Source organism: Prinia subflava, chromosome 4 (assembly GCF_021018805.1).
Source record: "Prinia subflava isolate CZ2003 ecotype Zambia chromosome 4, Cam_Psub_1.2, whole genome shotgun sequence".
NCBI lineage: Eukaryota > Metazoa > Chordata > Aves > Passeriformes > Cisticolidae > Prinia > Prinia subflava.
The window spans coordinates 17686274-17699640 of NC_086250.1; the positions used below are offsets into that span (position 1 = coordinate 17686274).

General features: G+C 37.6%; 1 protein-coding gene across 1 annotated transcript in view; it reads right to left on the reverse strand.

The window, feature by feature from the left end:
* The window catches only part of IGF1 (insulin like growth factor 1), a 49956-nt gene that overhangs the window by 10096 nt on the left and 26493 nt on the right, over positions 1-13367 (reverse strand). The window lies entirely within an intron of this gene.

Sequence of the window (13367 nt, forward strand, 5' to 3'; positions counted from 1 at the left end):
CTCTGCTGTCCTACATAGAGATTAAAGGACCATTATTTCCTGGGATTGTTTGTACACAACCAAGTCAGATGTGCGGTTGCCCTGTTATGACTAACTAGAAATGAAGGAACAGTAAATTCACAAAAAGTAAGTAGTTGCCTACTTACTACCTCTATTTTAAATTCTGGTAGAATTTTATTTTAGACAGTAAAATTCTGAAAAGATTAAGTGTTTTGTTTTGACATTTTCAGCATTAAACGTTTCCATTTACAGAATGATCCACATTGGTTAAGAACTGAAAAATATGGAAAAAAAAGACAAGCATGCCAAGAGCCAAAAAATGAAGTAACTCAATTCAGTCAGCTCTACCAATTTCTTTTCTTGCCTTTTTTTTTCCCTTTTCTCTTTCTCAGTTATATCACTGAGACCAAAAATCTGTTATTCATAGACTTTGGCAGGAGTTTACATTTTAAGAATTAATCCAGTTAAATTAAGGATAAGGGTATCAAAAAAGATGAATATTCAGTTTCTCTTTGCGAAATTATTGCCCCTAATGCTTTTACAGGAAGTCTAGGTTGTTATCCATGTGTTTGTCCTGCAGCTGTCAATTTGAAAAGACAGCACTACATTTTACTGTTCCCTGTGATTAAAACATGTATCCACTGATGAAGAACCCTTGAGACCTTAGAACATCAGTAAATGAAAAGACCCCTAATGGTACAGTTTGTCTCACATTTTAGCCAGCAATTCAGCCAGTTAAGAACTAACTATCCCTATGAGCTTTGTAAACTCAGAAAACAGGTTTTTTGAATGTATTTTTTTTCCCAGTGACTATAAATTAAACAAAAAGAAAAAAAATGCTTACTTTGTATATTGCAATCCACTGGGGGCCTCTATATTGTACGTTGCCTGGTAAATTATTTGTTTCATAAGGCTGAGCAGTACAGCAAGCCAGCAGGAGATTACAGTAATATTTTGGTTTGTCTGTGTGTGTGTATGTGTTGTTTTATGTGTATCACTGAAAAGTATTACAAATACTAAGATATGGAGTTTGGCTTGTTTTGTGGTTTTTTTGGGTTTTTTTTCCTCCAGACTATTTTCCCTCCTTGAGTTATAATATGAAATGCAAGCTTTTCCTTGGAGATTTTTCCTGAAATCTGTTAATCTGGTTGTTTTAGCCTAATACTTTTAAAATTTAGCACTCCTGATTAAATGAGGAGTGTCATTACTTTGCAGTATACCCACTCCTGTCCCACATTTTGTCTTGCTCCCATTTAAAGCATGGAAGGGCAATTTCTGTTCCTGGATATGCAGGTGCAATTCTTCCTAAAAGATCCAGCTGAACTGTAGGTAGAAGAACTTATTAGTTAACCTTCCCTTTCTTTTATCAGTCTGTCAATTTTTTGTAAGCAAGCATACCCTAAAAGCTTCTGTTTATTTTACCCTTCAGTGTCCAAATTTAATAATTTATAAAGTTGATAAAATACCTTTACTAACCTATGTCTGCTGCCAGCTTTATTTAGTAGTCAGAAGCAGCATTTTTCCACACTGTCATAAATATGCATAAATAATTAATAATAATAATTCCTGAATCCTGGAATCTTTCTGGTGAAAATCTCAGAGTATTTCAAAATAATTTTTAGTGTAGCCAGACCAAAGATACCTATGTGTTATTTTTCTTTCTTATAGAATAATAGTTTTTTGAAGGATTTTATAATGCCTAATAGTTCTTTAAAAGGACTGCATGGTACATGTAACAAGATGGGAATGGAATCTATCACATCTGTGATGGTGTCAGCTATGAAATGTGATATTAACTTATTTGTAGACTTAAATATTCATGCATCACATGGCATAATAAATGCTCACCTTTTATATAAAGATAACATTAGTATTGAAAAGTCAGAATATTTTCATTCAAGAAATGTTTTACCAAGGCTTTCAAAGAGACCTAAGCAGCCAAGTATACTTAAAATTTCTGTGATGTAGAAAGTGATATTGCTAAAGTGCTGTACAACAGAGAGAGCAAATTAACAGAAAAAAATATTCCTTTTCAGTAATCATGATCCACAATCATGATTGAGAAGTATCTGATGACTGAAGTAATTTTAAAGCAATACATTTTAAATTGTTGCTGACCGCTTAAGTGCTATACTATACAAAGATGCTATCACAGAGAAAGATGAGATAAAGAATTACAAGGAGATACCACCACTTCTACAGATGTTATCATTGTTTGGCCCATCTGTTCTGGCAGGACTGCAGGATCAGATAGTCCCAGTTCATCAAGTTACCAAAGCATGCACTTAGATCTAGGCCAATGTTCAAGCTCCTACGTGGTGTGTTGGATTAAATCACATATTAGACAGTAAGCACATGCCTGAGTGCTCTCCTACATAGAGACTGATATAACTAAACACTTTAGTTACTTTCTAGACAAAAATCCATATTGGTGAATTAATGGCTGGTGGTTCTGTATTTTAAATATAATCTCTCTCTCTTTTTTTTTTTTTTTTTTTTTTTTTTTTTTTTTTTTTTTTTTTTAAAGTAAAATTGCCTTCAATATGGACTGCACCTTCTGTGTCCCTATACTGGAAAGCCATATAGTTCTGTCTCATCTTTCTGACATAATTTGAGTGCTGCCTTCCAGCTGTTATCAAAAGTTTCTTATATTTACTCAACCTTCAAAGTGCTGCCTGTGGACATACAAAAGTCCAAGGCATTCCTTTTTGCTGATGTACACTGAAATCCTTGTAGATTTCTTTCCTTTTTTATCAGTTGCTAGCTCAAAAGCATTTCATATCATGGAGGTCAAAGTTCATTTAATAGAATATTTGGCTCTTATTTAATCTATGAAATCTGTAGATGTTTCTTTCAGTGTGTGACAAGCAGGTATAAAGCCTAGTCACAGTGATGTCCCCTGGAAGCAGGCCAAGGTATAGGATTCCAATAGTTAAACACTTGGCTTCTGCACTAACAGCACTTCCTCTTAAATGATGCAAAGTCAGTGGAGTAATTCAGCAGGAGTTGTTCACACTTGGTTTCTTTTTGTTCTTCCTCATTCCTCCAAAATATCCTACTGTTGCTGCCACTGGTTCTGCTCTACCAGTGGTTTCAATGTGAGAAGAACTAGTGGAGGTGGACTACACCTACGGTTTCAGATGTCAAGTTATCTAGGCATTCTGCATAGAATCATAATCTACTGTTGTAGTATTAAAATTAGAAATTGCATGAAAAATAGCCTAGAATAAATGCAAAGCTAATCTGCTCTAAGACTCTAGGAAAGAACTGGGCTTATGTGTCCTGGGACTTTAATGTGACTCTTTGCATTTGCTGTTGTCTTTCTTAGCCAAGCAGTAGAATTAAATAGTGCCATGTAGACTCTAAGTCAGAAATATATCACAAATCTGAAAAACAGTGGACTTGGTCCTAATCTAGTAGGACCAGAGTCAATCTTCAGGTGCAACTGCAGCTTTTAAAGTATGGTGAAAGGCTGTTGACCTATTAAGAGTGCTGTAGTCCTGTAGAAAGAACCTCAAAATGTTTCCATCAAAACATTGGGGTAAGGTACAATTTGGAAGCATTGACAGCAGCTTCCAGCATCAGGATGTATAGGAGCATCCTGTAAGGCAGCAGGTCAGTCAGACAGGATTTTTCTGTGGCCTGCCCAACAGGCTGAGAGATTGTGGTGCTATATTACAGCACAGAAATTGAACAAGCACATCCTGTGTGCTAGATGCAGACTGGGAGCTGGTGGTTGGAGAGGTTTTGAGTTGCATGTGCTGTGTGCCTTATGGTGGCACAGAAGGCTAGGGATGCTGAGTTTGAGATTCATCTTACTCATCTCTGGTCTCTGAAAATTAGGGATCTAGTTTACGATAGTGAAGTCAACAGGCAGGTGTGTATGGAGAGTGAATTATTCCTGTATTGAATGCTTTGCTTAAAATTAAATTTATTCTTGTCCTCTGAAGGAAACAGTGTTCTTTTATCAACTACAGATAAAGCTGATGGATCTAGTCTTAGCATACATGCACAGCTGCTCCTAGGAAACTGAACTCAAGGAAAATTAATTAAATTAAAAATTATTTGCCCTAAATTACAGAATGTATGCCCCTGATGGAGTTCAAAGCCATTCTCTTTCATTTCCAATTTAACAGTTAAATATAATGACAAATAGTTCTAAAGAAAATGCCAGCCAGTGTGCTGTTTAATTATGTATCTCTGTACCTCTAACTGCATTCTGTATTTTAGTCTAGTACTCTGTATTTTTGCATTATAAATGCCTGCATATGCAAAATAAGAGAGTGTTGATATCACTTTTCATGTCCTTGTAATCAAAGAAATGGATTAGTGTTATATTGATAATACTTCTTGAGGGTGCTCTGGAATTTCTCATCTGTATTTGAAAAATTATGAGTGAATGTTCCATCAGCAGAAAATGCCTGGGTTTTGATACTTCTGTGAAGTGTTAAAACAAACAAACAAGCAAATAAACAAACAAGTAAACAACAAGTCTTGGGGATTGTTGTAAAGTCCCTTACTAGAAATACCTCAAGGCTTAAATGTGCAAAATAGGCAATCTGATTTTCATGTAAATAAGTTGCATGCATTTTGAAGTGACAATATTTAATATTTAGTTTCCATTTTCCTTCAATGTTTTGTTAATGCAAAGAAATTATTATGCTTAGACTGATTTTTGTTTGTATTCATCAAAAGGAGCATATATTAGCATTTATAAATGCTCAATGAATGGATGCCCTAGCTCTGAAATCTAATTTAATATGCATGAGAAAGGAGGATAAGCTTTATCAGTATGCACAAGTAAAATCTTTATGAAAGCATCTGCATTTGTTAATACTGAGATATTGCACTACAGTTATTGCTTTGTGGAATACTGGATTGTATTAACTACTGAGTCTAATGCAAGAAGATGTTTGCACTTGGCTCTGAAATCCTAGGCAAGTAAGACTGGAAAAACATGGACACTGAGTTAGTATTGACCTATGTCATGGGTTGGCACTGGCCAGATGTTAATGCACCCATGAATATATGTTTTTTCTCTAACAACTCCTGTGGGATGTGATCAGGAACAGAGCAGAGCAGGCTTAAATCTTGAAAACAAAAAAAACCACCAAAACTTTATTAATTACATAAGAACAGGGACAGAAATACTCTTAAACACACACAGAGACAGAAATAAAAACTTCTTAGAACATTTCTTCTCCCAGTTTCTACCTCCCCACCCATCACTCTTCACAGACCAACCTTTGGGTTTTAGATCAAACAATCACTACTCAAAAACAAACTAATCTTCAATTCAGCAAGGGAGAGAGGAGTCTCTCTGGCACCACAGACTGTTCTCCAGAACACACAGGTCTACTCCTTATGTGTTCCCATGTCACCCGTGGCACCGCCCGGAGAAGTCTGCCAGGGTGACTCTCTCTTTTTCCTATGTCCAGCGCTCTCACCGCTGTCTCATAGGCCAAAACTGCATACAGGGCTTTTTAAGGATGCTGCATGCCGAGCTCTCCCCTTTTTACCCAGGGGCCGGGGTTCCAGGAGCAGGTCTGCCCTGAGGGCAGAGGGCGCCACCTCACCCTCCCCCTCTTTTCTCTGCTTGCTCTACTCTTCAAGTGCCAGTCACTGTAGCAAAAGCAAGGGGCAGCTGCATCCACCCAAAATGCAGTTTATGTTCAAAAGAGACTTAATTTCAGTCTACGGATGACATTATGCAAGAGAAGTCCAGCTCAGAAGGCTACTCCTCTCATTCTTCCATCGGGTTCCTTCCAATCATGCTTTATCATCTCGGTCCCAGGCCACTTCCCTCTCTCTGAAACTACCAGTCATGAGAATCAATGTCTAAGAAAAGTTTCTTTCTGCCAAGCAAGGGTTAACAGTTTTTTCTCGGCAGGGTGCAGGCTCAGGCACTCCCAGGCTCCACAACTCCCACGTGGCTGGGCAACTTCTCCTGGAGTTTGGGGGTGGAGGGGGGTGAGCACACACAGAAGGCACTTCCACAGTTTTCCACCCCTCCATCCTGGACGGGGCAGCTCAGTTCTAGTCCTGTCCCCTCTCTTCTCCCCCCGGGGCTCCGGCTTACCTGAGCCGACCACGTGTTTCCCCTCCCCCACCCAGCCTCGTGGCTGGGCAGGGAAAGGAGGCCGGACACGTCTCTCTGCTGAAACCGGGATCCAAAAAGAGGCCGAACCCCCTTGGGGTCCTGCTTTTAACTCTTTGTGTCCTCAGAGGCGTGTCCAAACCTCCGAGTGACCAATCCAGGTGCCAGCAGAAAAGCTGATCACTGATTGGACTGCCCACATCCCCCTGGAAAAAATTCACCTCCCCCACAACCACGACAACCTGTAAGAGAAATCTATCAAGACTTCACAGAGTATTTTGCCTGAATAAGTGAGATTTATAAACTTCACCTATTGAAAAGAAGATAGCACTTTGATATTTCAAATGTAGAGTAAAATAACTATTTCACTTCTTTAAAGTCAGTGAGACAAGTGTAGCTTTATTCCGGAAGATCTTAATTTGTAATTTGTGTGACTGTGTTCATTTAGTCTGTCATATAGTTGAATATTTTTTTTTCTTCTAGAAATACCCTTTCAGAAACTTTTTTTTTCTTTCACTGTAGAATTAAGAAGGAATTCTTCTCTTCCTCTAAACTTATTTCCAAAGTACAGCACTTGTAATATTTTCCTCTCACACACAGAACTGCTGTCTTCTGCCCTTGCTATGAAATAGCTGTTTTGGAGGGCATCAAGTGTATTAAGCATGTGATAGAGCCATTATGCTTCACACAGTAATTCCAAAGCCATTTGCAATGTGTGAAGAGAAAGTGCCATAGTTTCCAGTGTTGTGCTGGGATATGAAGCAGGAATTTCAGTGTTTAGATATTTTTGAGGAAAAAAAAAACCCAACAAAAAAAAAAAAAAAAAAAAAAAAAAAACAAACTGGAAAAAGAATGGGGAACAATATAATGTCCTATTTTCACATCAATTTGGTGCTCTGGAGGGTGAAAACCTTGCCGACCTAGCACAATTTACTCTTGCAAGCCTACATCAGATTCCAGGGCTGGAAAGTGCCAGATGCTGCCAAAAAATATATACTTTGGCAAGGGAAATGCTTTGCTGAAGAGAATCACTATTGCAGGAATAGCCAGGTTGATCAGGGTTTAGGACAAGATAATTAGAAGCCAGTAGGTCACTGTTTACCCTTTTTACCCAGTATTGCCCCTTAAAGTCCGTTGAGTAGGGCAATGATAATACGTCCATCCACAATGAAAATACATCCTCTCCCCTTCTTATACATACTCTCATAGGAAATAATTACTGCTTACCCTTGTGTGTGATGGAAGTAGACACAGTCATGATAGAACCTTTCATATCCTTCTTATCCCAAGCCAGTGAAAAACTGCATTTTATTTGGATTACCAAACTAATAACAATGAAACCCTATTAACTGGGTGAAATTGTAGCATTGCTGAAGTCACTGGTAAATATTTTAGTACAGTCAAGATTATGTCTTGATGAATCAGATGCCAGAATTTACTTATATATAACCTGATCCAAGGTCTACTAAAATCAGTGGAAAGATTTCCATTGTCCTTAGTAGGCTTTTCAACATGCTGGTGTTGAACACTTGCTTTTTCTTCCAACCTTACAGTTCAGTAAGTAAATATTGTCTTAGAGACATCTAAAGAGATAGCAGGGAATGGATGTGATGAGATTCCATGAAGGAGGTAAGAAAAAGAGGATACTGATGTACAGTGTGAGGCAGAATGACTGTTATGTTGTTAATGCTACCAACCACATAACAAGCAGTAAATTGCTTTGCACTTTGTAATCAGGAATTTCAGCTGTACACTGAGAAATGAAAGCAAATAGCAAATGACAAACATGGTACTCTTGCTCTTGCATTTTGGTATCATCACCTGATTAGAGGCAGAAGGTGGCAATGGCTATTCCAAGTCCCATCTAATACATTTGCCATTGTCCAGGAGTGCCCATATTGACACACATTACAATTTTAATTTTTATTTCTACAGAATAGTTCTTACAGGAGGATAACTAGGTGGGCACAAGCCAATGTCACCTACCAGAGACGTAGACGATTTTCATTCTCTTATTAGAAACAAATACTGGTTGGCAGCAGCTGAACACGAGCCAGCGTGTGCCCAGGTGGCCAAGAAGGCCAAAGGCATCCTGGCTTGTATCAGCAGCAGTGTGGCCAGCAGGACCAGGGCAGTGATGGTCCCTCTGTTCTTGGTTCTGGTGAGGTCACACTTTGAGTGCTGTGTTCAGTTTGGGGCCCCTCACTACAAGAAAGACATTGAGGTGGTGTCCAGAGAAGAGCACCAGAGCTGGAGAGGGGTCTGGAGCACAAGTGTGATGAGGAGCAGCCGGGGTTGTTTAGCCTGGAGAAAAGGAGGCTCAAGGGACACCCTGTCACTGTCTACAACCACCTGAAAGGAGGCTGTCACAAGATGAGGGTTGGTTGATTTTTACTTCTTCCAAGTAAAAATGGATAGGAAAGGGGGAAATGGCCTCAAGTTATGCCAAGGAAGGTTCAGGTGGGATATCTTGAAAAATTTCTTCACTAAAAGGGTGGTCAAATGTTGGAACAGGCTGATCAGGGGAATGGTGGAGTCACCACCCCTGGAAGTGCTCAAAAAACCTGTAGGCATTTTGTGATATGGTTTAGTGGGCAAGGTGGTATTCAGTCAAAGGCTGGACTTGGTGATCTTGAAGGCCTTTTCCAACCTTAATGGTTCTGTAGATGTGGAAATAGAAGAGAAATTAGGAGGGGGAATGAAGGTAAGGCCAGTAAGGGCCTGGCTCACTCCTCACTGACATTAACTTTACTTTTTATTTAACTCACGCTATTAACTTTAGTGGGTTTGCTCTAATGTGCTCTAAGCTCTGTCTAGTAAGATCTCATATCATTGCCAAGGGCCTTGCCAGTGAAAAGCATCCAACCTTGTACTATGATGCAGCAAGAGAGCCTAAGGAATAAACAAGATTCAGTTTTGTACCTATGAAGTCCTGAATCTTCTCTAGACTTTCAGTTATTGAACCTTTCTGTACAATGACATTAATTACTCCAAAAGTTACTTTAGGCATGGTCAAATGACTTAATGCTTTTGGTGAAAGTCCAGCATGTAGTTTTCCTTACAGCCAACACTTTAATGTGAATCATTTCCCAGAAGAATTATTTTTTATTGTCTGGTACTTTTGCCATATTAGGATGCTTTTACTTGTGAAGATTGACTTGCAAGATTCCTGATTAGAAAGTACAAATTAACCACTACATTCAGAAGGGAAATTAAGACAGAAAGACTGAGACAGCTTCTTTTATCTTCTCTGATGCTAAACAGTACTATATCCTAAATTACAAGAGCTCTTTGCAGAGAAAGATAAGAACTCAATTTGAGTAATATTTATGGACTCTATCAATTATTTGCACAGGAGAAGGCTGTGTCAGTGCCAGTGACATCAACATAATCACCAGGCTATAACTATGTACCTGTCTGTCTTTAACCATATTTTTGAGTCAGTAGGATGTGTAAAAATATAATCTTGAAATGAAACATTCATCTGAGGTCATGATGCTCCTGTTAGATTTGTCAAAGGAGATAAAAGAAAAGTGAAACTTTCCAGAGGAGTACATAGTCGTTAGGGAGTGAGGGAATGAGGTCATTGGGATAAGAAAGGGACAGGGCATTGTGGCTGGAAACAAAACCAGAACTAAAATATGGTTATGTTTGATTCATCTCACACTGGTTTCCTACCAGTTGTAGTTCCATTTAGTTTTGCAAGTAGGAGCTAGGAGAATCAATTCTGGTGAAAGGAACGTAAAGAAAAAGTCAGTGCTGAATAACAGATTAAATTATGGTTGCTCTCCTTGTCCTTCCAGCTCACCTTGTTATTGCTGAAGACGTACAGGGAGATTATAAGGGAACACTGGTACAGTGCAGGGAGAAATTAGTTCCAATATAAGACTTTAAATACCAAACTGCAGTTTCTGTAGGATCCTTGAAAAGGGAAGTGCTTGTAAGCAGTAAAGCTGTTTTATGACACAAAGAGGATGCAATCCTTCTTTTATGGGTCTGACAATGCCCTCTGTGGTCACGGTTTTTAAAAGGGAATGTAGTTTGAGTAAATTTTTTTTCAGTTCTCACTTGCTGAGTTTCAGTGGCCTTTTCAGGGAAGTTCAAAGGTTTAAAAGTTAATTTCCATTAAAAGAGAAGTTTTTCTAAGTAACCAGAATTATTCCTTTCTTTATTATTTCCTTTCCAACTTTAGTTTGATTAATGATTGAAACTTTTGCATCAGTTAAAGATGGTTTTGAATAGTTTCTCTTATTTTGCAATCCTGCTATCCTTTTGCTTCATTAGGCTTCTTCTCTGGGTCATATGGGAATACTATAAACATTAAAAGGGCTGTGACAATGTTGGTCTGGCCATTACATTTTCGGTACTCACTGACTTTTTTTGAGCCACAACATGCACAGTTATTTAAGCAAGTGAATCCAGTTCAGCAGAAAAACAGTAGGATGAACAAGTATTCTTACAATTGTGTAGAGGTTTTAATTTTTCTTATAGGTGCCATAATGCGTAAGCTTAGTTGTGACTCTATAAATCCTATAAATGCACTTTGCAAAATCATTCTTCCATGTGCTGGGCCAATTTTTTTTCGTATCCTGTCATCCATTTAATCAGTTTGAGTCTAGCTGTGCTCAGGATCTGTGGTGGTTATTAAAGAAAAAGAAAAAAAACCCCAAGTATTGTGGAAAAAATATTGTCTTAGGCATCATTGGCCAGTGGAGGGCTTACATGGTATCAGAGCAAATGAGAAAGTAGAACCAAGTAATTCCTATAAAATGTATTTCTAAAAGATCTCTTTTATTGACATGTTGGCTATTAAAAATCTCAGCCCTTTTTAATTCTCAGGTCTTTAACACCTATCACACATTTTTTTTATTCCTTTACATGCTAATAAATCTCAAAGCCTGGAGGACATTGAAGAAATCTTTTGATCTGGAAGTGGAGATTCTTGGTTTTGTCTTGGACATAGGCATCAGTATGAATATTTTTTGGTGTGAGTCTTTAGCTATTTAGTTCTGTGGCTACAAGTTTACTTAGCTGTATTTCAGATTAAGAACCCAGTATTCCAATTAAGAGTTAAAATGTACAAAGGAAAATTATGTTCAGGCCTACCCTGTTGGTACCCAGAATTTGACTTAATAAGATCATAAATATTTTCAAATAATTAGCCTTATGTAGTTAATTGAAGTTAATCCTACAATTAAATCTGGTACTGATATACATAAACTCAATCAAATAGCATAGAAAATGAAGTTTCCACACAAGAAAATCACCTAAACACCAAAATCCTTGTAATTTTTCATCTTTGCTTCTTCTATCTTATTTAGTATGACTAAAGGAGTTGGAGAATGTCCAGGTAAGGTTAAATAATTTTTCAGATATTTTGAACGCGCAGTTGGAGAGATTTTCATTTAATAACGTATCCAAATCAACTTTGTCATTATCCACTCAAATGTAATTGAAAAAATGAAAAAATAATACTTGCAACCTCCTGCACTATTAGTATTTATATGGTTTTAATGAGGATATAGATGCCAGTAGTACAATGTCTCTTTCTTTTAGATCTTCTTTAGAAAAACCTTTTAGAGTTTTTTCCATCAAGAGTGATTTTTTGGATAAAATATGACCAATGTTCTCACTGAAACTTTGGGCAAAATGTATCCCAAATTAAATTGAATTTTTTGTGGTTTGGGAAAGTTGGATTAGTTTTTACCCTTGTTTTTTTTTTGTTTTTTTGTTTGTTTGTTTTTTTTTTTTTTCTTTTAAATTCCTCTAAACTCCTCATTGCTTGCCAGAAAAGGAGGTGCAAAAATAACCCAAGGAGGCTGTGCAGCCTCTCCAGAAGTGTGAAGTATAGCAAGTTTAGTGAGAGTGGCTGTTCACTCTTCTTCCCCATTCGTGAAATTTAGAAAACTTTAATGCCTGCATCCAGGATAAAATCATAAATGGAAGTACAATGAAGTCACTTTCACAATTCTTCTTGTCTAAAATGGGTCTGAATTTTCCCTTATTTTTTTCTAATTGGTTACCTAAACTGAATCTCTTGTGATTTAGCTTAATTATTTGCAATTTCTCATCATCTCTTAGTTGCTTATGTCTCTCATGTGTTCCTTCTTGACTTCTTCTGATACTACTTCATAACTTTTCTAATGAATTTCCTAAATTCATTTCAGCATTCTAGGTGTTCTTGTTTATCCCTCTAGCAGTTAGACAGCAGGGCATTAAATACATTGCTATCAATTTAAACTTCATAGTTTTTTTGACTTCCCATTCAGCATCATAAAACTGCTATGCAATCAACTGTGATCACTCTAAAGACAAAACCCACAAAAAATAAATTATTGCCTATTGTTCTCTCTATGCAGCTTCAGAACAGTATTGCTTTAAACCAGATACATTTAATATATGTCTCATTTAGAATTTGTGACAATAAAATAAACAACATCCATGCTGGGTTTTTTTCCTAATCTTAGTGATACAAAGCATAAACTGAAAGGTTTTTATGCATATTATGGACTTGTGTGGGACTGAATATCTTTCTTTTTTGTCTGTCTCTCTCTACTTGCATGGCTGTGATCTTTTGCCATACTACCACTTGCAAATAGATCTGAGCACTGGAATCTCCTGGATATGGTTATATTATAGTGCAAACTTGCTATGTCTCTGGAAGATTTGAATGATTCTTTGATAACTGATAAATTTTATCCTAGTACATACGGTTTAAGAAGAGGCTTTCTGTCCTTTAAAGGATTCGTATCAATTGTTCTTAAGGTCACACTCTATTGAAAAATTTAAACAAAATATTTATCTGACAAGCGCTGCAGTTTATTTCTATGCTAGTCTCAAGCTTTTGGATCCTTTTTTCAATTAAGACTGTCTTTTTATGGTCAGTAATACATTAGCCCTGGAATCACCTTATGAGATATATGTTTGTTTGACTTCAGGGTTGAGATCCAGGAGGCTTTGTAATCATTGAATCTCCTGGGCAGTGTGTGCTGTTGAAATGCCTGAAGACTGGCAGTGACATTGTTTGTAGTCATTGTTCTCCTGTGTTATTTGCATGCAAATTATGGACTGTAGGTCCATTTCTTACTCACACTAGAGGGCTCCTTCACACTTGCTTAGCAGTGTGGCAGCATCTACAAGACAGAGCAGGGAAACACTACAGTACAAGAGCTTGCCTGCATTTCAGGACATAACAAGCTCCTGTGTCTTTCTCACAGAAATTGCTTCTGTATATTGTAACACTGTCACCTCACTAGGAGTGTCAGAATGG